General features: G+C 46.8%; 1 long non-coding RNA gene across 1 annotated transcript in view; it reads left to right on the top strand.

Annotated features, from left to right (window-relative positions):
• Positions 1–650: 650 nt before the first annotated feature.
• Positions 651–26621, top strand: part of LOC137638220 (uncharacterized) — a 40947-nt gene continuing 14976 nt past the window's right edge. The window contains exon 1 of the long non-coding RNA XR_011043899.1: positions 651–866. This is a non-coding gene — a long non-coding RNA (uncharacterized lncRNA). The remainder of the gene's footprint in view (positions 867–26621) is intronic.

Below are 26621 nucleotides of genomic sequence, written 5' to 3'. Positions count from 1 at the left end.
AATGACATTAAGGCTTGGATGTTAACAAAAAAGCTCAAGCTCAATGAAGATAAAAGTGAATGGACTGAGCCAAAATTAATCAAAATATCTAAAAGAATGCCTGAATAAACTAGAAATAGAAACAAATGTTAACATAAGACACATGACTGACAAACATAGACTATCTGAACCAAGAACAAATAGTAAATTTGGTGAAAGGGCTTTTAGCTACTGTGCGCCTAGACATTATAATAAACTACCAACTGAAATGAAGGACCTAAAGGGGGCAACTGAATTTAAGAAGAAACTAAAGACATTACTTTTCACAGGATCATATAATTTAGAAGATGCTACAATCAAAGAATTGTATAAGTTATAATGAAAATGTTTCGTTAGATTATAGCTATTCACTCCGCAAAATAAGTTTGCGGCCACTCTGTCGCATAACAGATAGCTTGCAAAGCTCCTAAGCTTAAACCTAATACTGTAATTAGGCTTATCTTATACCATAAAAATATCGTTAATACAGTTATTAATCTTTATTTTTTTCCATTCTACCGTGATATCAGATAGAATAACATCTTGCTATCATTGTAATTAGAATTTAGTTCTTTAATGTAGAGTAACAACTTTGAGATAAAAGGAAGAAGAGGAAGCGTCGACCTCCCGCACGATGTAAACAAAGCTTCAAATCAAACTTCAAAGTCAAACAGTAGTTTTGAAGCCGATCTTGATACGTATATCTTTGCATATAGTGACGCGTGTCTTTGCTAATAAGCAAATATATTTTATTAATAGTGAAAAGAATACTCTACGATCTACGTTTCTAAAGCAGTGTGAAGCAATTCAAGATCTTTGGTGGACCAAAATCGAGACAGAAAGAAAAGGTAACGTGGAGAATGGCATGATGGCAAGCGATTCTTTTCATATTGTCAGTTCGTTTTCCTATATGAAATAATATTTATCTTGGTCTAATATACGATATCATGGAGCTAGTTTTAAGATTTAACGTAATATTTAGTTTTACATTGTCAGGAAGGAAGCTGGTTTGGAAGCAACCTCAGGATTGAGACTTAGTTTTAGGGTAAACTTAGGATACGGCAGTCCAATGGGTGTCCAGAAGGGTTCATATAACCCCCTGGTAGGTAAGGATGTAAGGATATGGCTCCTAGGTTAGGTTATGGGGAAGGATCTCAAGGTTAAATGGTCTTATTGTGTTTGATTCCTTTTTAAAAAAATTTTTTCCAGTAATCCTATATAGAATTTTAAAATGTCTAAAATGAGATAAATATGGCTTTCTCCCAGTTATTTACATTAAAACAGTTCAAAGTAATCCACAAATACATCAGAAACAGCATATTTTCTTCATTAGGAATATTGTGCTACAGTAAATATTTACCCACATTTTAATTACTGACGTGGTCTGTACCAGCAACTACAAAGCCTCCTATATAAAACTTAAGTAGCAACTTAAGATTTTAATTATCCTGAAGACAAAAAGAAAAAGATTTGACAAGCAAATTCTCGGAACATTTTATGCAAAGGAAGACCGCAATTTAAAAATGAAATTTGGAACGGCTAAAAACCCTTTGGAGCCTATGTATATCAGCGGCCAGTTCCTCCTCCTTCCATAGAAAATGGAAATCAACTAAACTAAACTTTCCCACCTAACCTACAAGCCGTGTCCTTACCTACTTATCTAACTTGGGGATAACGCCCCCACTGCGACCTCCCTTAGACTGCCGTATTCTAAGTCAGCCTCTATCATACATACAGGTGGCCACTATCATACATACACCGCAACCCTTGTAATATTTGATGATCATTTTAGGATTTAAGCTTGTATAGTCACATGGTAAAGAAAGAATTCAATGTGTGTCTACGGGTTAGAGTTGTAAGTTAAGGACGTGATGTCACAGATAAAATTGACAGGAGAATTATTGGGTCCTTTGATTGGCCAGACAGTACTGTATTGGTTCCCTCTCTGGTTATGGCTCATTTTTCCTTTGCCTACACATTATTATTATTATTATTATTATTATTATTAATTGCTAAGCTACAACCCTAGTTGGAAAAGCAGAATGCTATAAACCCAGGGGCCCCAACAGGGAAAATAGCCCGGTGAGGAAAGGAAACAAGGAAAATTAAAATATTTTAAGGACAGTAACAACTTTGATATAAATAATTCCTATATAAACTATAAAAACTAACAAAACAAGAGGAAGAGAAATTATATAGAACAGTGTGCCAGAGTGTACCCTCAAGCAAGAGAACTCTAACCCAAGACAGTGGAAGACCATGGTACAGAGGCTATGGGACTACCCAAGACAGTGGAAGACCATGGTACAAAGGCTATGGCACTACCCAAGACTAGAGAACAATGGTTTGATTTTGGAGTGTCCTTCTCCTAGAAGAGCTGCTTACCATAACTAAAGAGTCTCTTCTACCCTTACCAAGAGGAAAGTAGCTACTGAGCAATGCAATTGCAGTGCAGTTGTTAACCCCTTGGGTGAAGAAGAATTGTCTAGTAATCACAGTGTTGTCAGGTGTATGAGGACAGAGGAGAATCTCTAAAGAATAGGCCAGACTATACAGTGTATGTGTAGGCAAAGGGAAAGAACTGTAACCAGAGAGATGGATCCAATATAGTACTGTCTGGCCAATCAAAAGACCCCCATAACTCTCTAGCGGTAGTATCTCAACGGGCGGTTGATGCCCAGGCCAACCTACTACCTACTAAATAGTCTGGCCTGCTTGTTCCAATTTCTCCTCTATCCTCAGACACCTGACAATGCAGATTAATTAACAATTCTTCTTCCCTCAAGGGGTTAACTAATGCACTTTAATTGTTCAGTGGCTATTATCCTCTTGATGAGGGTAGGAGAGATTGTTTAGCTATGGTAAGCAGCTCTTCTAGGAGAAGGACGCTCCAAATTCAAACCATTGTTCTATGGCGAAGGAATTGGCAATTGCGCGGTGTTGATCGCCCGGACTCGTCTACTTTGACTAAGTATTGGTTATGTTGTCTTGTTTCCACGACGATACCTGTTCTGTCCCATCGCCCCCTGGCATTGCTTGCCTGATTCTGCAGCCGGACCCGGTCTCCTGGTTTCAGAGGTGGCAGCTGCCGGGTGTTGGGTGTCAGTTTGTCTACCTGCTTGGTGAATCGGTAGCGCAGGGCTTCCTCTTGGCGTTCCCATGTGTCCCACCATATTGGGTGGACTGCGCCACAGGTAGCAGATCCATGAGGTTTTTTCCGAATATGATCTGTGATGGTGACATGCCGGTTTCCTGGTCTGGTGTGTTCCTGTATTGGAGTAGGCCTGCTGCTACAGCTTCAGTATCTCGGCTGCCGTACGTATCGGTGTGTGATGTCAGGAGGTGTTTCATGGACTTAACTGCTGCCTCCGCCCGCCCATTTGACTGGGGGAGGTACTTAGATGAGAGACGGTGTCTGACTCCCCAGCGCTGCAGTAGGCTCTGGGTCTCCTTTGCAGTGAATTCAGGTCCCCCGTCGGTGCTTAGGTCCTGAGGCACTCCGAAGGTAGCGAAGTAGTGCAGGATAGCTTTGCTGAAACCCCTGGCCCCTGTACCCGATGTCACAATGTAGGGCCAACTGCTGAATCTGTCGACGATGACCAGGTAGCCAGTGCCTTTCATTTTGAAGAAATGCGCTGCAATGGCTTGAAATGGTTGGGTTGGGACGCTCGGTTGTGTCGGCGGCATGCGTGGTTGTGAGGGTGACATCCCCCAACATGCTTGGCAACTGTTCCTTGTGTTTTTGATGTCTTTGGTGAGTCCTGGCCAAAACACAGAACACTGAGCTCTGTTTTGCGTTTTGTTGGTTCCTTGGTGGGCCGCGTGTAGGGCTCTCAATATCTCACCCCTTAGTGCCGAAGGTATCAGGACTCTTTTATCCATCATGATGACGCTATGCACTGTCGACAGCCTGTCCCGGTACTGCCAATATGGTTGTAGCTCTTCAGTTAGTTCGTCCCTTGTAGATGGAAACCCGTTTTCAATGAATGGTATCAGACTTTGCAGGCATGGGTCCACAGGGGTGCTCCCTTTGACTCTTTCCCATGTCACACCGTTGTCAACCGTACCACTGCTATCACAGCAGCTTCCATGTCGTCTAGGTGGTTGGGTGTCGAGCGAATGGCACTTAAAGCCGTTATCACCTCCGATGTGTCTGGCTGTGTATTGGGTGAAGGGTTCCTTGATGTGGCGTCTGCTTCGGGTGTCTTTTCCTGGCACGTGAATGACTCTGTATCTCCACCTTAGTGTTCGCTGCTTGAGTCGGAAGAGCCTTGTGTTCGTGATGGTGTCTAGCTCTTTGTCCCCTAGAATTTTCACGAGTGGCTTGTGGTCCGTTGCTATTATCAAGTCTTTGCACCCCATGGTGAAGAATCGGCTGTCCTCGAGTGCCCATGCTACGGCAATTGGTGCATACCGCTTTTCTGTGTCCTTGAGAAATCTCGATCCTGTTAGGGTGGACTTCCAGCCATCTGGGCAACATCCTGGTGTGAGGGCCTCACATGTAGCGTTTCTGACGCAGCCAATACCCGATTCCGACTTTTGACCAATCTGGGTTAAGGCATGTTGGTTTGTCTGGGTTGAAGATCTCGACCCCCTTCTGGATTTCGTGTATAATTGTTGCCTTCGACCTATCGAATGCGTTCTTGAGTTCCGGGCCCCACTGGAAGCATACCTTTGGGCTGAGTAGGAGCCTGAACGGTTCCATTAAGTCACTTGTTGTGCTATAGTGTGATACCTGGTTTACTAGTCCGAACCATGCCCGAATGTCTGTGATGTTCTTTGGTCTTGTGAGCGCTGCAATTGCGTTCTGGTATTTTGGTAAGGGTTTTACCTCAATTTCTCCAACCTGGAATCCTGCAAAGTTCACCTCTGTAGATGAGAATTGAAACTAGGCTGGGTTGAGAATGACGCCGTTCCTTCCAACGAGTTCCTAGTAATTTATGACGCGCCACCGGTGTTCCTGTAAGTTTGAGTCCCACAGTAAGGTGTCATCGACGCATTTTGTCTTTCTTGGGACGTCCGCAATAATCTCATCATATCGTTGTGTGTACGTGTCCTGCGATGCGAGAAAGCCCATGGGTGCGCGACGGTAGCGGAATGGTCCCTGCTCAGCGAGGAAAGTTATCTTGTGTCTTTCCTCTTCGCGAATATCAATGGAGTGAAATCCGTTCCATGCGTCAGTGACCGTTTTGTATACACTAGGAGGTACTGCTCTGGCTTGCTTTATGGGTGGGTTGGTGTGATGAGTTTTTCAAATGCAATGTCGATTTAGGGGCTGTAAGTCCACAGTGCGGCTTGGTGTCATCTTTTTTTTGTGTGAGAACCATGTTGTGTAGCCAGGTCACTGGTGTGTTAGGTGGTACGGGTTCAATCACACCCGGTGCTACGTCTGTTTCCAGTTGGGCCGCCACCTCTTTTTGCTAGTGTACCGGTATGTTTGGGGGTCTCTTTGTCACCGTTGGTTCCGCCTGAGGGTCGATGATCCTTATCTCCATGGGTGGTCCGGTCATTGTTGGCAGTGGCTGGTGTGGACAGGTGTTGAAGGTTGACGATGCATATCGTTCCAGTCGCCACGCTTTCATATTTTCGGTAAACTCTGCTGACGGTTTGAACATCAGGTTAGCTGGTTGCCGGGAAGGTGGAGTGCGGCGTGAGTATCCGCACTCTGCGAGCGAGTTGCTGCTGTGGGACTTCCCTTCGTTTAGGCATACTGCGACCCTACCTGTGGCATCAATCCTGGGAAAATCATGGTCGATGATGCCAAGCTTCGTCATAGCTGCTCAGCTGATGTGAAACTTGTTGTCGGTGTCCGTGACATGCACCGTGGCAGTTGTTGCGATGTGCGCTCCTTGCTCATTCTTGCCTGATAGTATGAGGTGTATGGAGCCGAGCACATTGGTTTCCTGGTTGTTGGCTTCGAAGATGCGTCTGTCAGCTGGCTAGAGGTGTTGCTGGTGTAGACCCATATTCAGGCACGTCTGAGCCCCGGAGTCCGCAACCGCCATAATGGATGAGGATTTGTTCGGCGTCTTTTTGTTGTAAGCAGCAGGGTTCCCCGATATGCGGATGGGTATCATTGGGTGAGGTAAAACTTTGTTTGAGGAGTTCATCCCTGACGCGTATACTTTGTTGTTTTCCGCTTCTGTGTCCTCTTCTTGTGTGCGATAGAATAACGCCTCTGCTTCAGTACCTGCCGATAATTGCTGCGGCTTCCGTTGTCATTGGACATTTTCCCTCCAGCATACTAGGCACGACTTGAACTCCTTTACTTTGCCTCTCACTTTTCCGAACTTTGGAGTGAGGCGTCCGCACTGGCAACGAAACTGATGTCTTGAGGTGTCTTGTTCGTCGCCCTTTTTCGGTTTGGTTGAGAAGGGTGTGTGTTCGTTGTCATTTTCGCTTGTTTCCTGTACCCACTGGCTGATACTGATGGGTTTGCACTTAACGTGGCCCAGCTAGCTATTTCCTGGCTGTCGATGAGTGTAACCGTTTCGCTTAGTGTCTTGTTATCGACCTCTGGGGTTCCCAACACATCTCTTTTGATTTCTTCATCTGCGAGGCCGTTTACCAGGATCAACTTCACAATCTTCTCTGTGTAGTCGCATGTAATCGTCTCTGTGCAGGTGTTGGACTTGCTTACGCTGGTGATGATCCATTGACACACATTGGCCACCCCGCGCAACCCTGCCACATATTGCCTTACAGGTTCACCAGGGGCCTGAGTGGTTTGTAGTAGTGTCGTCCTCCTTACGCTTAAGGCCACACTCAGTACTGCCAGACGTTTTATTGGCACTAGTACGTCCACCTCGGTCTTTGTTGCGATGGCGGGGTCCTCTCTGAATAGGGCGGCTTCAAGTTCTGGTTCACAACATGCGAGTAGGTGAGCTGTTGTCTGGTTAGGTGCTAAAGACGTTCCATCGCGAAACATTTCCCACCGCTTTGTGGAAGCAGCCCAGTCATCTTCGCCGACGCCTTGTTTCAGTTTTGGGCGGTTAATTTTGGGGGGTTTCTGGCATGACGAGTTTTCGTCATGGTGGTTTTTCTGATGTAATTGCATCAGTGCTATGCACGTTTTCATATCATCCGTCTGCTTCATCTCCGTGCACCCAGGAGCCTCACACCTCAATGACGTGGCCATGTCTATATGTCGTGCGTTCTTGTCTACAATGTTTCTTCAAACATGGTCAATAACACATTCGTGCATTTGATGACTTTATTTGAGGTACATGCAACGAATGTTTGAAGCTGAGAAAATAAATGTACAGTACGTAATTACACACTTGTAATGGTTATAAAAATGAAATAGGCTACCATACCTGTGATAGGCCATCCTGCTACATACATATCTATACATATAAATATGATCTTCCTGTGGCATGCATGGATATGGGATATGCACTGTCATATATATTAATCTATGTATGTACACTGTGATGCGTGCTTATATTTACTCCCAGACCTGCATGAAATTACTCATTGGGAGAACTGTAAAATATGCCCATGATTGGCCTATCCAAATGTGTGACTCTCATGAGGCAGCTATTTACCCCGAAATATAAATAAAACATAATGCCCCCTCTGGGCTCATGATAATAATGCACCGTCTTATATTATTACTTAAAATAAACCAAGATAATATTCCTATGATCATTGTAGTATAACAGTTCCGGTAGCTGAGGCTTCCCTCGCGAATCTGTTTATATCCCTGTTTACCTTTTGCGCCCCTAGGGGGCGCACATGCCGCTTGCCCGCCAGATTTGACCTGTCCTAACTCATTATTCCACAGGTAGGGCCATAACCTCTGTACCATGGTCTTCCACTGTCTTGGGGTAAAGTTCTCTTGCTTGAGGGTGCACTCTGGGACACCATTCTTTTTTATTTGCCTTTCTCTTATTATTATGAAGTTTTTATAGTTTATATATGAAAGATGTATTTTAATGTTGTTACTTGTCTTAGAATATTTTATTTTAATTGTTCATTGCTTCACTCGTAGTTTATTTATTTCCATATTTCCTTTGCTTTTTGGGTTATTCTTTCCTGTTGGATCCCTTGGTATTATACCATCCTTCTTTCCCAACTAGGGTTCTAGCTTAGCTGGTAATAATAATTATAATAATAATAGTAAATGCTAATAAGAAACGATGATTATGAAATGGTAACAACTCTATCTTTGCACATCTTTACCTCAATCTCTATCTCTGCAGTACCCTTACGGGCTGCAGTTTATCAAGAGTTTCAGTCAAGCAATCAGAAACAAACTGCTATACCCCTCTCTCTCTCTCTCTCTCTCTCTCTCTCTCTCTCTCTCTCTCTCTCTCTCTCTCTCTCTCTCTCTCTCTCTCTCTCTCTCTCTCTCTCTCTCTCATTAAATAGTAATGTACTGGTGGCATTATATATTAAGGTAATACAGTAGTTTGCTAGTTTTCTATAATCCAGAAGACAAGAAGAGATACACATAAATTTATATATATATATATATATATATATATATATATATATATATATATATATATATATATATATATATATATATTTATATATATATATATACACACACAGTATATATGAATGTTAGTGTATGTCTAAAGCCTTCTTCATCATTCCATAATAATCTAGAAATAATAAAGTATAAATATAAATTTTTCAATATTAATCTTACCCGATAATCATGTAGCTGTCAACTCCGTTGCCCGACAGAAATCTACGGACGGGATACGCCAGCGATCGCTATACAAGAGGGGGGTATACTCACCAGCGCCATCTGTGGTCAGGTACTCCAGTACTTCTTGTCAACACCACCTCAATTTTTCCTCTGTCGTGCCGCCGGCAAGACCTACATGGATACGCTGTTGTTTTTGGAGTCTTTGTTCACGGTTTTGGTGAAGTATTGCTCTAAAATTTAGCCTTCGCTATACAGGAAGCTTTTCCCTTAGCTTAGATAGCTTTTAGAATTAAATTGATTTATTGGTTAACGATCTTTGCTTTACTTTGGAATCCCCCCTTGACTGTTCTCTAAATTCAAGATGTCCGACCACTCTCAAGCTCCTAGGCAAAGGCGATGTAGTGTTAGGACTTGTAGTAGGCGTCTTCCGAAGGCCTCGGTTGATCCTCACACCGTTTGTTCCGACTGTAGGGGAAAATCCTGTCAGTTGGAAGATCGATGTGGGGAATGTGCTGGGCTTTCGGAATTCGATTTTAATGAATTCCTCAAGTATACGACTAGGTTAGAGAGGGAAAGAGTTAGGAGGAGTTCTTCTCGCTCTTTGGTTTATTCCTCCCCCCATGATCCTCAACCTTTTCCTTCCCCTGTAGTGGTGACCCCCAAACCTATTACGAGTGCTCAGCCTGATATGTCGGATATGTTACGTGCCATTCAGGCTCTAGGTGATAAGGTGGAGTCTTTAGTGAGTGACCACAATCTTCTCTTGGCAGATGTCAAGGAACTTAAAGTGAAAAGTGCAGTGGGAAGTGTTAGTGCCAGTGCTGTGCCTAGTGTCAGTGTCAGTGTTGCGCATGAGGATACTTCTGTGCGTGCCAGTCGTCCTCCCAGTCCGGGACCTCTTGCAAGCTCCCAAGCCCAGGGGAGAAGCAATGTCGAAGGGCAAAAGGGTTCGGCAGGCCTTGATCGGCGCACAGTTGTATCCTCAGTGGTTGCGGGCGTATCTGATAGAGATCGTCACTTCCACTCCCAGACGATTGAGCTCTTAAATTCCTCGTCTGCGGAAGAAGTTTCCAGGAGGAAACGCTGGACCCAGGTCTCACGACCTCTTAAACGTAAGGTCCAGACCGAGCGAGTCCAACAGCCCAGGTGTAGCCACTGGGCCAGTTCGGACTCGCCGCAGTCATCTGATGACTGCACACCTCCTAAGAGAGGTAAAGCGATGCCTCAACAGGCCTCTGCTCCAACTTCTGTTGATCCCAAGTTGTCTATGCTGCAGACAATGCAGTCTCAGCTTGCGGTGTTGATGCAGGAGTTTCAGGCAGAGAAGGTTAGCACACCTCCTCCTGCGAGCGCTCCTCCACCTCTGCGCAGTCCACCCTGCCAGACGTATGATGTTGAGGCTCCTCCTGCCTCCATGCGTGAGCTGCCGCATTGAGAGTTGCCAGGTACCAGCGCTATGCAGCAACCTCCACTTTCCTTGAGGCAGGAGCCTCTTGGTATGCGGCAACCTCCTCAACCCTTGAGGCAGGAGCCTCATGCTATGCGGCAACCTCCTCTACCCATGAGGCAGGAGCCTCATGCGTTGCGGCAACCTCCTCCATCCATGAGGCAGGAGCCTCATGCGTTGCGGCAACCTCCTCCATCCTTGAGGCAGCAGCCTCATGCTATGCGGCAACCGCCTCAACTCTTGAGGCAAGAGCCTCTCTCTGCGCAGCTACCTCCTCAACCCTTGAGGCAGACGCAACCCTTGAGGCAGGAACCTCATGCTATGAGGCAGCCACCTCAACGCATGCAGCAGCCGCATTCTTCGCAGCATGAGCCTCTTCCCATTCAACATAAACCGCATACCATGCAGCATGAGCCTCATGCCTTACAGCATTCGCTTCTGACCACGCTTGCTCCTCAGACCTCCGCAGAACCTCCTTCATCCCAGCCTCATGACTTTGTCATTGCCAGCCCTCATCCTCTTCAGCAGAGACTTGATGATGGATCCGCAAGTGCGCATGCACCCGTTCTACAGGATTCAGCCATTCAGCATACCGCTTTACCGTTACCTCTCGCTTCTCAACTCTTAGGTGATGAGGTTTCTGAGGATGAAGCTGCTCACCTGGATGATCCTTCTTCTGATGTGGAGGAACACAAGTCGTCGCCACCTTCCTTAGACTTTCGTAAGGTCCTGACTCTGTTCAGAGAGTTATACCCTGAACACTTTGTTTCTGCAACCCCTCGTTCTCCTCCATCCGAGTTTTCTCTAGGCATGCAGCCTATTACGTCTGCCTACACCAAGCTTGTCCTCGCCAGATCATCAAAGAGAGCTTTGAGGATTTTAGGGGATTGGTTGCAGTCCAAGCAGCAACTGGGAAGGACATCTTTTATGTTTCCTCCTCCTAAGCTGGCTTCTAAGTTGGGCGTCTGGTATGCCACGGGAGAGGAACCAGGCTTGGGGGTCCCTGCCTCTGCCCAGGCCGACTTCTCAAGTTTGGTTGACTCTCCCCGTAGGTCGGCTATGAGACGCTCTAAGGTCTGCTGGACTTTTTCTGATCTGGACCACTTGTTGAAGGGAGTCTTTCGCGCCTTTGAAATTTTTAATTTCCTCGACTGGTGCCTGGGGGCCTTGAGCAAGAAGACTGCCCCTTCTGACAAAGACTCGGCCATGCTGATCATGTCCTGTATGGACAGAGCAATTCGCGATGGTTCTGGCGAACTTGCTTCTATTTTTGTCTCAGGAGTCCTCAAGAAAAGGGAACATCTATGCTCCTACTTATCTAATGGTATCACCCCTTGCCAGAGGTCACAGTTGCTGTTTGCTCCTCTCTCCAAGTTCCTGTTCCCGGAGGAGCTAATCAAGGAGATGGCTGCGGCTCTTATCCAGAAAGATACGCATGACCTCATGGCCTCTTCAGCACGTAAGGCTAAAATCGTACCTTCAGTGCCGAGAACTTACCGCACCCCGGTGGCTGATACACCTGCTACCAGATTCCCAGCCGAGGAAGTTCCCGTGCAGACAGTCACAGGGGCAAGTCCAAGAAAGGTGCCAAGTCCACGAAAAGCAAGCTTTGACTTTCCTCCTCTCCAGACAGCTGTAGGAGCCAGACTCAAGACCTTCTGGCAAGCCTGGGAAAGAAGAGGTGCAGACACTCAGTCTGTCAAGTGGCTAAGGGAGGGTTACAGAATTCCGTTCCGCCGCAATCCCCCTCTGACCACATCTCCCATCAACCTCTCTCCCAACTACAAGGAGAAGGACAAGAGGCTAGCGTTACATCAAGAGGTGTCGCTCCTGTTACAGAAGGAGGCAGTGGTGATAGTCCGGGACCATCAATCCCCGGGCTTTTACAACTGTCTCTTCCTGGTGGCCAAGAAGACAGGAGGTTGGAGACCGGTGCTGGACGTCAGTGCGCTCAATGCTTATGTCACCAAGCAGACGTTCACAATGGAGACGACGAAGTCGGTCCTAGCAGCGGTCAGGCAGGAGGACTGGATGGTCTCGTTGGATCTGAAAGACGCCTACTTTCACGTTCCCATCCATCCAGACTCCCAACCTTTTCTGAGATTCGTCTTTGGAGAGGTTGTGTACCAATTCCAAGCCCTGTGCTTTGGCCTAAGCATGGCACCTCTTGTGTTTACGCGACTGATGAGGAATATTGCGAAATTCCTTCACTTGGCAGACATCAGAGCCTCCCTTTATTTAGACGACTGGCTTTTAAGAGCCCCCACAAGTCGTCGCTGTCTGGAGAGTCTCAGATGGACTTTGGATTTGACCAAGGAACTGGGTCTCTTGGTCAATTTAGAGAAGTCCCAGCTCGTTCCTTCCCAAACCATCGTTTACCTGGGAATGGAGATTCAGAGTCGAGCTTTTCGGGCTTTTCCGTCGGCCCCAAGAATCAACCAAGCCCTAGAGTGCATCCTGAGCATGCTGAAGAAGAACCGGTGCTCGGTGAGACAGTGGATGAGTCTAACAGGGACTCTTTCATCGTTAGCCCTGTTCATCGAGTTAGGGAGACTCCACCTCCGCCCCCTTCAGTACCATCTAGCAGCTCACTGGAACAAGGATATGACGCTCGAGGCGGTCTCTATTCCTGTTTCCAAAGAGATGAGGGCTACTCTAACGTGGTGGAAGAGCAACATTCTTCTCAAGGAGGGTCTCTCATTAGCTGTTCAGACCCCCGACCTTCATCTCTACTCGGACGCATCAGACTCGGGCTGGGGCGCGACATTGGACGGACAGGAATGCTCGGGGACATGGAACCAGGAACAGGAAACGCTTCACATCAATTGCAAGGAGTTGTTGGCAGTTCATCTGGCCTTAATGAACTTCAAGTCCCTCCTGCTAAACAAGGTGGTGGAGGTGAACTCCGACAACACCACAGCCTTGGCGTACATCTCCAAGCAGGGAGGGACTCATTCGAGGAAGCTGTTCGAGATAGCAAGGGACCTCCTCATTTGGTCAAAAAGTCGAAAGCTCACGCTGGTAACGAGGTTCATTCAGGGCGATATGAATGTCTCGGCAGATCGCCTCAGCAGGAAGGGTCAAGTCATCCCCACAGAATGGACCCTTCACAAGAACGTGTGCAGCAGACTTTGGGCCCTGTGGGGTCAGCCAACTATAGATCTGTTCGCTACCTCGATGACCAAGAGGCTCCCATTGTACTGTTCCCCGATTCCAGACCCGGCAGCAGTTCACGTGGATGCTTTTCTGCTGGATTGGTCCCACCTCGATCTGTATGCATTCCCGCCGTTCAAGATCATCAACAGGGTTCTTCAGAAGTTCGTCTCTCACGAAGGGACACGGCTGACGTTGGTTGCTCCCCTTTGGCCTGCAAGAGAATGGTTCACAGAGGTACTGCAATGGCTGGTCGACGTTCCCAGGACTCTCCCTCTAAGAGTGGACCTTCTACGTCAACCTCACGTAAAGAAGGTACACCCAAGCCTCCACGCTCTTCGTCTGACTGCCTTCAGACTATCGAAAGACTCTCTAGAGCTAGAGGCTTTTCGAAGGAGGCAGCCAGAGCGATTGCCAGAGCAAGGAGGATATCCACTCGCAGAGTCTATCAATCTAAGTGGGAAGTCTTCCGAAGCTGGTGCAGAACCAATGCAGTTTCCTCTACCAGTACCACTGTAACCCAAGTTGCTGACTTCCTGTTACATCTTAGGAATGTTAGATCTCTTTCAGCTCCTACGATCAAGGGGTACAGAAGTATGTTGGCAGCAGTTTTCCGCCACAGAGGCTTGGATCTTTCCTCCAACAAAGATCTGCAGGACATCCTTAGGTCTTTTGAGACCTCTAAAGAACGTCGGTTGTCCACTCCAGGCTGGAATCTAGACGTAGTCCTAAGGTTCCTTATGTCATCTAGATTTGAACCTCTCCAGTCAGCCTCTTTCAAAGACCTTACTCTCAAAACTCTTTTCCTCGTCTGCCTTGCAACAGCCAAAAGAGTAAGTGAGGTTCACGCCTTCAGCAGGAACATAGGATTCTCATCTGAAACGGCTACATGTTCCTTACAGCCCGGTTTTTTGGCAAAAAATGAGCTTCCTTCACGTCCTTGGCCTAAATCGTTCGAAATTCCTAGCCTTTCCAACATGGTGGGTAACGAACGGGAGAGAGTACTGCCTATGTCTAAGAACGCAGTTTCTTATTACATAAGGCTTCTGATTAGAGAAGCTCATTCTCACATGAAGGATGAAGACCTTGCTTTGCTGAAGGTAAGGACACATGAAGTGAGGGCTGTGGCTACTTCAGTGGCCTTCAAACAGAACCGTTCTCTGCAGAGTATTATGGATGCAACCTATTGGAGGAGCAAGTCAGTGTTTGCATCATTCTATCTCAAAGATGTCCAGTCTCTTTACGAGAACTGCTACACCCTGGGACCATTCGTAGCAGCGAGTGCAGTAGTAAGTGAGGGCTCAGCCACTACATTCCCATAATCCCATAACCTTTTTAACCTTTCTCTTGAATGCTTTTATTGTTGTTTTGGGTTGTACGGTGGGCTAAGAAGCCTTCCGCATCCTAGTTGATTTGGCGGGTGGTCAATTCTTTCTTGAGAAGCGCCTAGGTTAGAGGTTGTGATGAGGTCCTTTAGTATGGGTTGCAGCCCTTTATACTTCAGCACCTAAGAGTTGTTCAGCCTCCTAAGAGGACCGCTGCGCTCAGTAAGGAAGACGTACTTATTAAAGGCAGAGTAATGGTTCAAGTCGACTTCCTTACCAGGTACTTATAATTTCATTTGTTATTTTGAATAACTGATAAAAATGAAATACGGGATACTTAGCTTCTTGATTAACATGTACACTGGTTTTCACCCACCCCCCTGGGTGTGAATCAGCTACATGATTATCGGGTAAGATTAATATTGAAAAATGTTATTTTCATTAGTAAAATAAATTTTTGAATATACTTACCCGATAATCATGATTTAATTGACCCACCCTTCCTCCCCATAGAGAACCAGTGGACCGAGGGAAAAATTGAGGTGGTGTTGACAAGAAGTACTGGAGTACGTGACCACAGATGGCGCTGGTGAGTATACCCCCCTCTTGTATAGCGATCGCTGGCGTATCCCGTCCGTAGATTTCTGTCGGGCAACGGAGTTGACAGCTACATGATTATCGGGTAAGTATATTCAAAAATTTATTTTACTAATGAAAATAACATATTCATTTGCTACATATACCCATTCAAGATATTCTTATAAATTTTTCTTTTTCCTTTGTGCAAGTGGGCCTTTATGTTGTAACTAAGAGGCCAGGTGAGTGCAACTGACTTTATTTCAGAAGATAGTGAGTTTATATACAAGACGGTCCGTGCAAGAGCCCGTTAGGGTGTAAATGAGAAACGAGGTGAATGCAACTGACTTTATTACAACAGATAGCGAGTTCATATACGAGAGGTTCCAGACAAGAGTGTCACAAAAATTCAAATAGACTCGTTCATGTAAAGGCAGTCTTAAACAGGTTCTGTTAATAGTGAGGGATAGAACGATATATAAAAAACAAAAGACGAAAATACCGTTACTGTGTACTAGCATGTGTGAAACACATGCAGTACATGTCTCCCCCCCCTAAAAAAGACATACCTCTGATATGGGGCACTCTGCTCTTGAGAGGCTCACTGTAGGTGGGTCATCTTGTGGGAGATATGCAGGTTTTATGTGATCAATGGAGACCCAATGTTCTTTGCCACAAATGTGAATTGAGAAAGCCTTCGGATTGCGATGGATCACGAGGAAAGGGTTCTATAAGGGGGCGTTAGCGGTGGCTTGTTACTGTCTTTGCGCAGGAAAGTGTGCATTGCAGAGTGCAAATCTGTCGGCATGTGTTGCTTAACTGGGGGCTTATAAGTCTGTCAGCATAGAGGGAATTTTCCCACAACGGGACGTTGCCGCTTGAGATTGTCAGGGGAGGTTGCAGATGGAAATAATTCGACAGGGACGACCATGTACCATTTCAGCAGCAGGGACATCCAGGGCGTCTTTAGGAGTGGTTCTTAGTCCCTGTGAGATCCAGGGAAGCGGGTTAAACCACTTGGAGTCATTGGAGAGGGACATCAAAGCTGCTTTGATGGTGCAATGAAAACGTTCAACCATTCCGTTGGCAACAGGGCTGTAGGCGGTTTTGTGATGTAGGGTGATGCCCAGGAGATTTGCTAATGATGTCCACTATTGAGAATTGAAAGTGGTACCCCTGTCAGAAGTAATATGCTCAGGGGTACCAAATCTCACCATCCACCCTGAGAGTAAGGAAGATGTACATAAGGCGGACGTTGCAGTTTCCATGGGAATGGCTTCAGGTCAAAGAGTGGAGCGGTTGGTGACTGTAAACAGATTACAATGTCATTGTGATGTGGGTAGTGGTAGGGAACCTACTACGTCGACGTGAACGTGGGCAAAACGACTTTTTGGCTGATGAAAGGTCCCCACTCCTGAATCAGTATGTTGATGTACTTTTGAAGTTTGACATGAGGTACAGCCAAGGACCCAATTCTTAGCATCCTCATTAGTGGCGTGCCAAATGAACTTCGTCTTTAGTTGCTGTGCAGTAGATCGGCGCTAGGGATGTGAAAAGCCATAAGTGATATCAAATACTTTTCGGCGCATGGGAGCAGGTATCGATGGTCGTGGTCTATCGGTACTGATGTCACAGAGGAGGGTGGCGTTGGAGTCATCGAGGGCGACGTCTTCCCAATGGAGGGATGTGCAGGATGTCCTACATGCTTGGTACTTTGGATCCATTTGTTGTGCTTCTGCCAAGGCTTTATAATACCATCCCAGGTAAATGGCGACCAATGTGTTTCTTGAAAGGGCATCGGCTATGGGATTCATTTTCCCAGGTATGTGTTGAAGGATGCAATTGTATTCAGCCAGGGTGGAGATATATCGGTGTAGGTGGGTGGATCAGGCGTCGGACTGTCTAGTGAAGGTGTGCACCAGAGGCATGTGGTCCGTGCGAATGACGAAGGATGTACCTTCTAAGAAATGGTGAAAGTGACAGATAGCTTAATGCACCGCCAGCAATTCGCGGTCGAACGTTGAGTAACTGGATTCCTCTTTGGACAGTTTTCCGTTGAAGAAGACCAATGTGCGTGGTGAACCATTGACCACCTCCCTGATTACTGCACCAATAGCGACATCGCTGTTTTCGGTGGAGAGAAGGAGAGATGCATGTGGCACAGAAGAAATGAGAGTAGCAGCAGTTGATGTGGCATTCTTTTCATTGCAGAAGGCCTCTTCTTGAAGGGGACCCCTCTTGAGGTTTTTTGGCATGCCCCTAAGGGAAGCGTAGAGGGTTGTAAGAGTGGTGCCGATGGCTGGCAGGAAACGGTGATAGTAGTTGATCATGCCCAAGAATTCTCGTACTGTATTGCTTTGATGATCGAGGGCGTGGGGAAGTTCTGAACGGCTGCTATCTCCTCAGGGAGGGGGTGGACTCATTCAGGAGTGATGCGGTGCTCTAAGAATGATACTGTACTTTGTTGGGGGCCAAAGGTACACTTGTCGCACAGAACTATAAGGTGGCACTGTTGTAGGCGGTGGAGCACGATGCGTAGGTAACGGAGTTGTTCCTCTTTGGAGGAAGAGAGCACAAGTACTGTATTCAGTCAACGTAACATACACAGAAGGGGAGGTCCCCAAAGATGCCTTCCATAGGGGGTTGAAAAGTGGCCCCAGTATTATGAAGGTCAAAACAGGAGTAGCTGAAGATGCATGTACCAAAGGGGGTGGTGTTGGTGATCTAGGAGATGGCACCTGATAATACCCCTTTAGGAGGTCGAGCATGAAGAAAACCTTTACTTTGTGCTAGTAAGAGGTCACATTAGCTATGTTTGGGAGCAGATAGTGATTTGGTTCTGTCTGCATGTTCAAATGCTTGTAATCCCCCCATATGGACACGAGAGCCATCTATTTTCAGGATGATGTGTAAGGGTGCCGATCATGGGCTTGAGGCTTTTTGTCAAAGGCCCAATTCTTCCATTTCAGCGAACATTTTAGCAGCTGCCAAATGATCTGATGTCAGATGCCTGAATCTGGCTAACACTGGGAGCCCCATTGTCTTGATATGGTGATAAATACAGTGTTTGACAGGAACTGTGGGAGTTTGGTGAAGTTCTGGATGGAAGACTTCAGGGTACGAGTGAGGGGATGAGCGTAGTCATCCGTGGAGAGTGAGGTTGGAAGGGGTGGGTTTAAGAGGTGTTGACGAGTAAGAGTCTGCGTTGAATAACCGTTAATAAAGAAGAGTCTGTATTGACTAACCGTCGGTGAGTGACATCAACCAGGAGATGGAAATGTTAGAAGAAATCTGCTCCCAGGATTGTCAATGAAACGTCAGCAACGAGAACTTCCAATGATATTTGGCGCTTCTAAACGATAATGTGAGGGTCTTGTATCTGTAGGGGGGCATCGCAGATCCATTGACAGCTACCAGGCGGGTGCCTATACCTGCATCATGTAAAAAGAAAAGATTAGTGACAGGGGAGGCCATTGCCACAAGCGGTGACCTACTTATACATTTTTTGGCTTCTGACAACCGTTCGCAATTTCTTCTCAGCAGCCATGTATCTGAATGATAGTGGCATAACTGTTGTCGATGGGCGTCAGTAAGTAGCAGTAGAGGTTGTTGGTTGGGGCGTGAGTGAGTTGTGGCATATATGGTTGGTGGGCGGCTTTGTCGTCGCTCTGACACATCACGGTGTGGCCATCTAGGTCCTACTGTATTCACTTCGGCTTTGGTCGATGTTGAATAGTTGTCCTCTTCGTCAGGAGTAGAGCTATTGATGGAGGTCTTGAAGGTGGTGAAGTAGCTGTTCATAAGGACGTCGACTTTGGTCATCAGGTCCTTCATGGGCAAAATATTGTCATCGGATATGGTAGTGTGTAAAGGTTTGCGTAGGCGTCATACAAGGGCACAAAGTAAGGTCACCTCTCGGGGAAAGCCATCTGTGGCGGGTTGTAGGCGAGCAATACTGGTCATTTCACTTCTTGATCCCCCAATGGTTGTTGAGAGAGCTGAAAAAGTTTGGCTGTACGGGCGATTGGCGATGGTGAGTACTGCTCCAGGAGGTATGTTATGAAGGCACCATAAGCTATTTTTCAATATTAAACTTACCCGATAATCATGTAGCTGTCAACTCCGTTGCCCGACAGAATTCTATGGAGGGATACGCCAGCTATCACAATACTAGAAGGGGGTGTACTTACCAGCGCCACCTGTGGCCAGGTACTCAATCATTTGTTGTTGACACCTCCTCAATTATTCCTCTGTCGTGCTTCCGGCTAGACGTTCTGGGATACGCTTATGGTCTTCGAGTTTATTCACGGATATTTGGTGAAGTATTCTCTCAGATTAACGGCTGTCGCTTTACTGGAATCCTTCTTATATTAGCTAGATAGCTTTTATATAATACTGATATAACGGTTAACGAATTTTGCTTGTTTTTGGATCACCCTTTGGCTAACTCTTTGAATACAAGATGTCTGACGTTTCGCAAGCCCCCTCCCATAGACGATGTAGGTCTTGCAATAGGCGTATTCCGAAGGCCTCGGTAGATCCTCACACCGCTTGTTCTGACTGTAGGGACAGGCCCTGTCTTTTAGAAAATCGATGTGAGGAATGCGCCGGACTTTCGGAATTGGAATTTGTCCGTCTTTTAAAATATTCATCTAAGTTAGAGAGAGGTAGAGTTAGGAGAAGTTCTTCTCACTCTTCTATGTTTTCCTCACCTCATGATCCCCTACCTTTTCCTACCCCTGTAGTGGCTACCCCCGAACCTACTGTGTGCCCTCCGCCTGATATGTCAGTTGTTTTGCGTGCTATTCAGGCTTTAGGCGATAAAGTAGAATCAGTGGTAAGTGACCATAAGTCTCTGATGGCCGAAGTTAAAGAACTGAAGGTCAAGAGTGCAGTGGGTGGAATTAGTGCCAGTGCTGTGACGAGTGCTAGTGTCGGTGCAGTGCCAAGTGCTAGTGGTGCCAGTGTGGTGCGTGAGGATTTTTCTGTGCGAGCCAGTCGTCCTCCCAGTCCGGGACCTCTTGCAAGCTCCCATGCCCAGGGGAGAAGCAATGTCGAAGGGCTTAAGGGTTCGACAGGCCTTGTTAGGCGCACAGAACTATCCTCGGTGGTTGCGGGCGTGTCTTCCTTAGACCGTCACTCCCACCTGCAGACGATTGAGCCCGTCTTATTCTCGTCCGCTGATCAACTAGCAGGGAAGAAACGTTGGTCTCAGGTCTCGAGACCGCTTAAACGTAGAGTCCAGTCCGCGAGTGCTCAGCCAGGTTGCAGTCATTGGCTCAGCTCTGACTCGCCTCAGTCATCTGTCGACTGTACTCCGCCCAAGAGGAGTAAGGTTCTGCCAAAACAGAGCCCGACTGTTAAGACTTTACCTCAGTCTGTTATCGTTTCTGCCGATCCCAAGTGGACCCTGCTTCAGTCCATGCAAGCTCAGCTTTCGGACTTGATGCGTGAGTGTCGGGCTGAGAGTGTTGCACCTCCTCCTCCGCCTACACTCCCTCCGCCTGTTCTCGCTCCGCCTGTGCTCGCCCCGCCTGCACTTGCTCCGCCTGGTCGCAGCACCATCTGCCAGGCGTACGATGTTGAGCCACTTTCGGAGTTCGCTGTTCCCAGTGATGTTCAGCCTCAGCCTTCTTTAAGGCAACCCTTGCTTTGGGATCAGGAGAGTTATTCCACTCTTCCTCCGCCTCCCCTTGCTGCTCCACCAGTGGTGCAACTCTCGGTTGGGGTACAACAACCTCTCCCCTCCGTGAGTCTGTCTGCTCAGCCATCGCTGCAGCGAGCTCAACCCTCCTCAAGGCAAGCTCCTCTACACCCTGGACTTGCGCCTCAGGAGCCTCAGCTTGCGAGAACTTTACCTTGTTCTGCGCAGCCTCAACCTCATCATGCTCCGCTCATCTCACAGGAACAGGAACGGACTACTCCGCCTCCGTCCTCCGCTCAGCTTGTGCAATCCTTGGGTTCAACCTCTCTTGCTAGGAGTCAACCTCCTTCACCCATGCGCCTGCCTTCTGCTTCGTCTGTTGGTCAGCCTTTGCAGTCTGAGCCTCAGGTTTTCCCTCAACAGTCCCTGGAAGAGGAAACCACTGTTATTGTTCCTACCCGTTCTGACTCTGCGGTTCAGCATTCTGGTCCGATCGCTTCGCTACCCTCTGCTGATGAGGTGTCGGATGATGAGGAGGCACACCTTGATCCCTCATCAGACGTGGACGAATCTAAGCTTTCTCCACCGTCGATTGATTTTCGTAAGGTCTTGGCTCTACTCAGGGAGATTTACCCAGACCACTTCGTCTCTGCTATTCCCCGCTCTCCACCATCTGAGTTTTTGCTGGGCGTACAACAAGCTAAGTCCAACTATACTAAGCTTGTCCTAGCTAGATCCTCCAAGAGGGCTTTAAGGATCTTAGGAGAGTGGCTGCAGTCTAAACAACACCTTGGCAAGACTTCCTTCATGTTCCCTCCAACGAAGCTCGCTTCGAAAGCTAGCGTTTGGTATGCCACAGGGGAAGCACCAGGCTTAGGAGTACCTGCCTCTGCCCAGGCTGACTTCTCAAGTCTGGTGGACTCGCCTCGGAGAACTGCTATGAGACGCTCGAAGGTTTGTTGGACCTTCTCAGACCTGGATCATTTACTAAAAGGGTTGTTCAGAGCATTTGAAATGTTCAACTTTCTTGACTGGTGCCTGGGGGCCCTCAGCAAGAAAACCTCTCCTGCGGACAAAGATTCTGCCATGCTATTAATGTCCTGCATGGATAAGGCCATCAGAGATGGATCGGGTGAGCTAGCGTCGTTATTTGTATCAGGGGTGTTGAAGAAAAGGGAACAACTGTGTACCTTCCTTTCCGCCAGCATTACACCTTGCCAACGGTCACAACTCCATTTTGCTCCACTCTCAAAGTTCCTCTTTCCCGAGGAGCTAGTTAAGGACTTGTCTGCTGCCCTGATACAAAAGGACACGCACGATCTTGTAGCCTCATCGGCTCGTAAGTCTAAGGTTGCCACCTCAGTCCCCAAGACTTATCGCTCCCCAGTGGCTGATACCCCGGCTACGAGGTTCATACCGCCCTTTCGTGGTAGAGCCCCCAGCCGAGGAAGCTCCCGTCCAGACTCTCACAGGAGCAAGTCTAGGAAAGGATCCAGGACATCTAAGGGAAAGAACTGACTCTCAGATTCTCCAGACAACAGTAGGAGCCAGACTCAAGATCTTCTGGCGAGCCTGGGAGAAGAGAGGTGCAGACGCACAGTCTGTCAGTTGGCTGAGGTACGGTTACAGGATTCCATTCTGCCTCAAACCACCTCTGACCACATCGCCCATCAACCTCTCTCCCAACTACAAAGAAGAGGACAAGAGGCTAGCATTGCAACAGGAGGTGTCGCTACTTGTGCAGAAGAAGGCAGTGGTTATAGTCCGGGACCATCAATCCCCGGGCTTCTACAACCGTCTCTTTCTTGTGGCCAAGAAGACAGGAGGTTGGAGACCGGTGCTGGACGTCAGCTCTCTCAACGAGTATGTCACCAAGCAGACGTTCACGATGGAGACGACCAAGTCGGTCTTAGCAGCGGTCAGACAGGAGGACTGGATGGTCTCGTTGGACTTGAAAGATGCATACTTTCACGTTCCCATTCATCCAGACTCCCAACCTTTCCTGAGATTCGTTTTCGGAAAGGTTGTCTATCAGTTCCAAGCCCTGTGTTTTGGCCTAAGCACAGCTCCTATGGTCTTTACTCATCTGATGAGGAATGTAGCGAAATTCCTACACTTATCGAACATCAGAGCCTCCCTCTACCTAGACGACTGGCTGTTGAGAGCCTCCACGAGTCGTCGTTGTCTGGAGAACCTCAATTGGACTTTAGACTTAATCAGAGACCTAGGTCTATTAGTCAATATAGAGAAATCTCAACTCATTCCCTCCCAATCCATTGTGTACCTGGGAATGGAGATTCAGAGTCAGGATTTTCGGGCTTTTCCATCGGCCCCCAGGATAAACCAAGCCCTAGAGTGCATCATGAGCATGCTGAAGAGGAGCTATTGCTCAGTGAGACAGTGGATGAGTCTCACAGGGACCCTCTCATCACTGGCCCTGTTTGTCGAGCTAGGAAGACTCCACCTCCGCCCTCTTCAATTCCATCTTGCTGCTCATTGGGACAAGGGCTCGACTCTAGAAGCAGTCTCTATCCCTATCAACCAAGAGATGAAGACCACTCTCCTGTGGTGGAAGCACAATCTCCTTCTCAAGGAGGGTCTATCATTGGCCATCCAGACCCCCAATCTTCATCTCTTCTCAGATGCATCGGACTCGGGCTGGGGTGCGACCTTGGACGGACGGGAATGCTCAGGAGTATGGAACAAGGAACAAGGATTACTCCACATCAACTGCAAGGAACTGTTAGCAGTTCATCTAGCCCTGTTGAACTTCAAGTCCCTCCTGCTAGGCAAAGTGGTGGAGGTGAATTCAGACAACACCACAGCCTTGGCTTACATCTCCAAGCAAGGAGGGACCCATTCGAGGAGCCTTTACGAGATCGCAAGGGACCTCCTCATTTGGTCAAGAGGTCTAAACCTCACTCTGGTCACGAGGTTCATCCAGGGCGATATGAATGTTTCAGCGGATCGCCTCAGCAGAAGGAATCAGGTCATTCCCACGGAATGGACCCTCCACAAGAGTGTGTGCAACAGACTTTGGACCTTGTGGGGTCAACCTACCATAGATCTGTTTGCCACCTCCATAACCAAGAGACTTCCGCTTTATTGTTCCCCTGTTCCAGACCCTGCAGCGGTTCATGTGGATGCTTTTCTTCTGAACTGGTCCCATCTCGACCTGTACGCATTCCCTCCGTTCAAGATAATAAACAAAGTTCTGCAGAAATTCGTCTCGCACGAAGGGACACGGCTGACGCTGGTTGCTCCCCTTTGGCCTGCAAGAGAATGGTACACAGAGGTACTTCAATGGCTAGTCGACTTCCCCAGGACTCTACCTCTAAGAGTGGACCTTCTACGTCAACCACACGTAGACAGGTTGCACCCAAACCTCCACGCTCTTCGGCTGACTGCCTTCAGACTGTCGAAAGATTCGCTAGAGCTAGAGGCTTTTCGAAGGAGGCAGCCAGTGCAATTGCCAGAGCTAGAAGAGTTTCCACTCGTAGAGTCTACCAGTCTAAGTGGGAGGTCTTCCGAAGCTGGTGTAGAGCCAATTCAATATCCTCTACCAATACCTCTGTGATCCAAATAGCTGACTTCCTTCTACATCTTAGGAATGAGAGATCCCTTTCAACACCTACGATTAAAGGATATAGGAGCATGTTGGCCTCAGTTCTCCGCCACAGAGGTTTGGACCTGTCTTCCAACAAGGACCTTCAAGACATTCTCAAGTCTTTTGAGACGTCTAAAGAACGTCGTCTTTCCACTCCAGGCTGGAATCTAGACGTAGTCTTAAGGTTCCTTATGACATCTAGGTTCGAACCTCTCCAGTCAGCTTCCTTCAAGGATCTTACCCTCAAGACTGCTTTTCTCGTTTGCCTTGCAACAGCTAAGAGAGTCAGTGAGGTTCATGCCTTCAGCAAGAACATTGGTTTCACAACCGAATCTGCAACATGTTCTTTTCAGCTTGGATTCCTAGCAAAGAACGAGCTTCCTTCACGTCCTTGGCCTAGATCGTTCGAAATACCTAGCCTCTCCAACATGGTAGGTAACGAGCTAGAAAGAGTTCTTTGCCCTGTCAGAGCTCTCAAATATTATCTGAAGAGGTCTAAACCTATTCGAGGACAGTCAGAAGCCTTATGGTGTGCCATCAAGAAACCCTCGAGACCCATGTCCAAGAATGGGCTTTCGTACTATATAAGGCTTCTGATCAGAGAAGCACATTCTCACTTAAAGGAGGAAGACCTTGCATTGCTGAAGGTAAGGACCCACGAAGTAAGAGCTGTAGCTACTTCGTTGGCCTTTAATAAAAACCGTTCTCTGCAGAGCATAATGGATGCAACCTATTGGAGGAGCAAGTCAGTGTTTGCATCATTTTATCTGAAAGATGTCCAGTCTCTTTACGAGAACTGCTACACCCTGGGACCATTCGTAGCAGCGAGTGCAGTAGTAGGTGAGGGCTCAGCCACTACATTCCCTTAATCCCATAACCTTTTTTAACCTTTCTCTTGAATACTTTTATTGTTGTTTTTTATGGTTGTTACGGTAGGCTAAGAAGCCTTCCGCATCCTTGGATTTGGCGGGTGGTCTATTCATTCTTGAGAAGCGCCTGGGTTAAAGGTTTGGTAGAGGTCCTTTAGTAGGGGTTGCAACCCCGTGTACTTTGGCACCTTTGGGTTGATTCAGCCTCCAAGAGGAACGCTGCGCTCAGTAAGGAAGACGAACTTTAAATAAAGAGGCAGAGTAACGGTTCTATTCGACTTCCTTACCAGGTACTTATTATTTCATTGTTATTTGAGATAACTGTTATATGAAATATGGGATACTTAGCTATCCTTTAATCTTGTACACTGGTTTTCACCCACCTCCCTGGGTGTGAATCAGCTACATGATTATCGGGTAAGTTTAATATTGAAAAATGTTATTTTTATTAATAAAATAAATTTTTGAATATACTTACCCGATAATCATGATTTAATCGACCCTCCCTTTCCTCCCCAGAGAGAACCAGTGGACCGAGGAATAATTGAGGAGGTGTCAACAACAAATGATTGAGTACCTGGCCACAGGTGGCGCTGGTAAGTACACCCCCTTCTAGTATTGTGATAGCTGGCGTATCCCTCCATAGAATTCTGTCGGGCAACGGAGTTGACAGCTACATGATTATCGGGTAAGTATATTCAAAAATTTATTTTATTAATAAAAATAACATTTTGGTGTTCCCTTGTCGCATATGTTTATTTTCTTTTAAGGCAAAGCACCGTCACAAAACCTTCGGTCATGTCGATGGTCATTTCTGTACAATCATGTAGTCAATTCAATACAACTCAAGTAAATTCAAAGAATGAGCCAAGTGTTGAATTACTTTTAGACATATTTTTGACTTAACTCAACCTAGTGTGAATAAGTCATTTTTCTCTTGTTGTAATTTCAAGATTATTTAAAATATTGGTAAAGTAAAATTAATTTTCTTTTTAATAAAAAACTCAGTATTTTAATGACTTTGTGTGTATTTTATCGTAAAATATCACGGAATTAATATAATTTAGTTATGATTGATTTAAATTCCCAAAGCAAACTGATTGATTCCAGAAATTAATAATTGAATTGAAAATATATTAAAATCAATTTTTCAATATTAAACTTACCCGATAATCATGTAGCTGTCAACTCTGTTGCCCGACAGAATTCTATGGAGGGATACGCCAGCTATCACAATACTAGAAGGGGGTGTTCTTACCAGCGCCACCTGTGGCCAGGTACTCAAGTACTTCTTGTTGACACCTCCTCAATTATTCCTCT

Source organism: Palaemon carinicauda, chromosome 3 (genome assembly GCF_036898095.1).
Source record: "Palaemon carinicauda isolate YSFRI2023 chromosome 3, ASM3689809v2, whole genome shotgun sequence".
NCBI classification, from domain to species: domain Eukaryota; kingdom Metazoa; phylum Arthropoda; class Malacostraca; order Decapoda; family Palaemonidae; genus Palaemon; species Palaemon carinicauda.
This window is presented reverse-complemented; position numbering and strand designations above follow the sequence as displayed.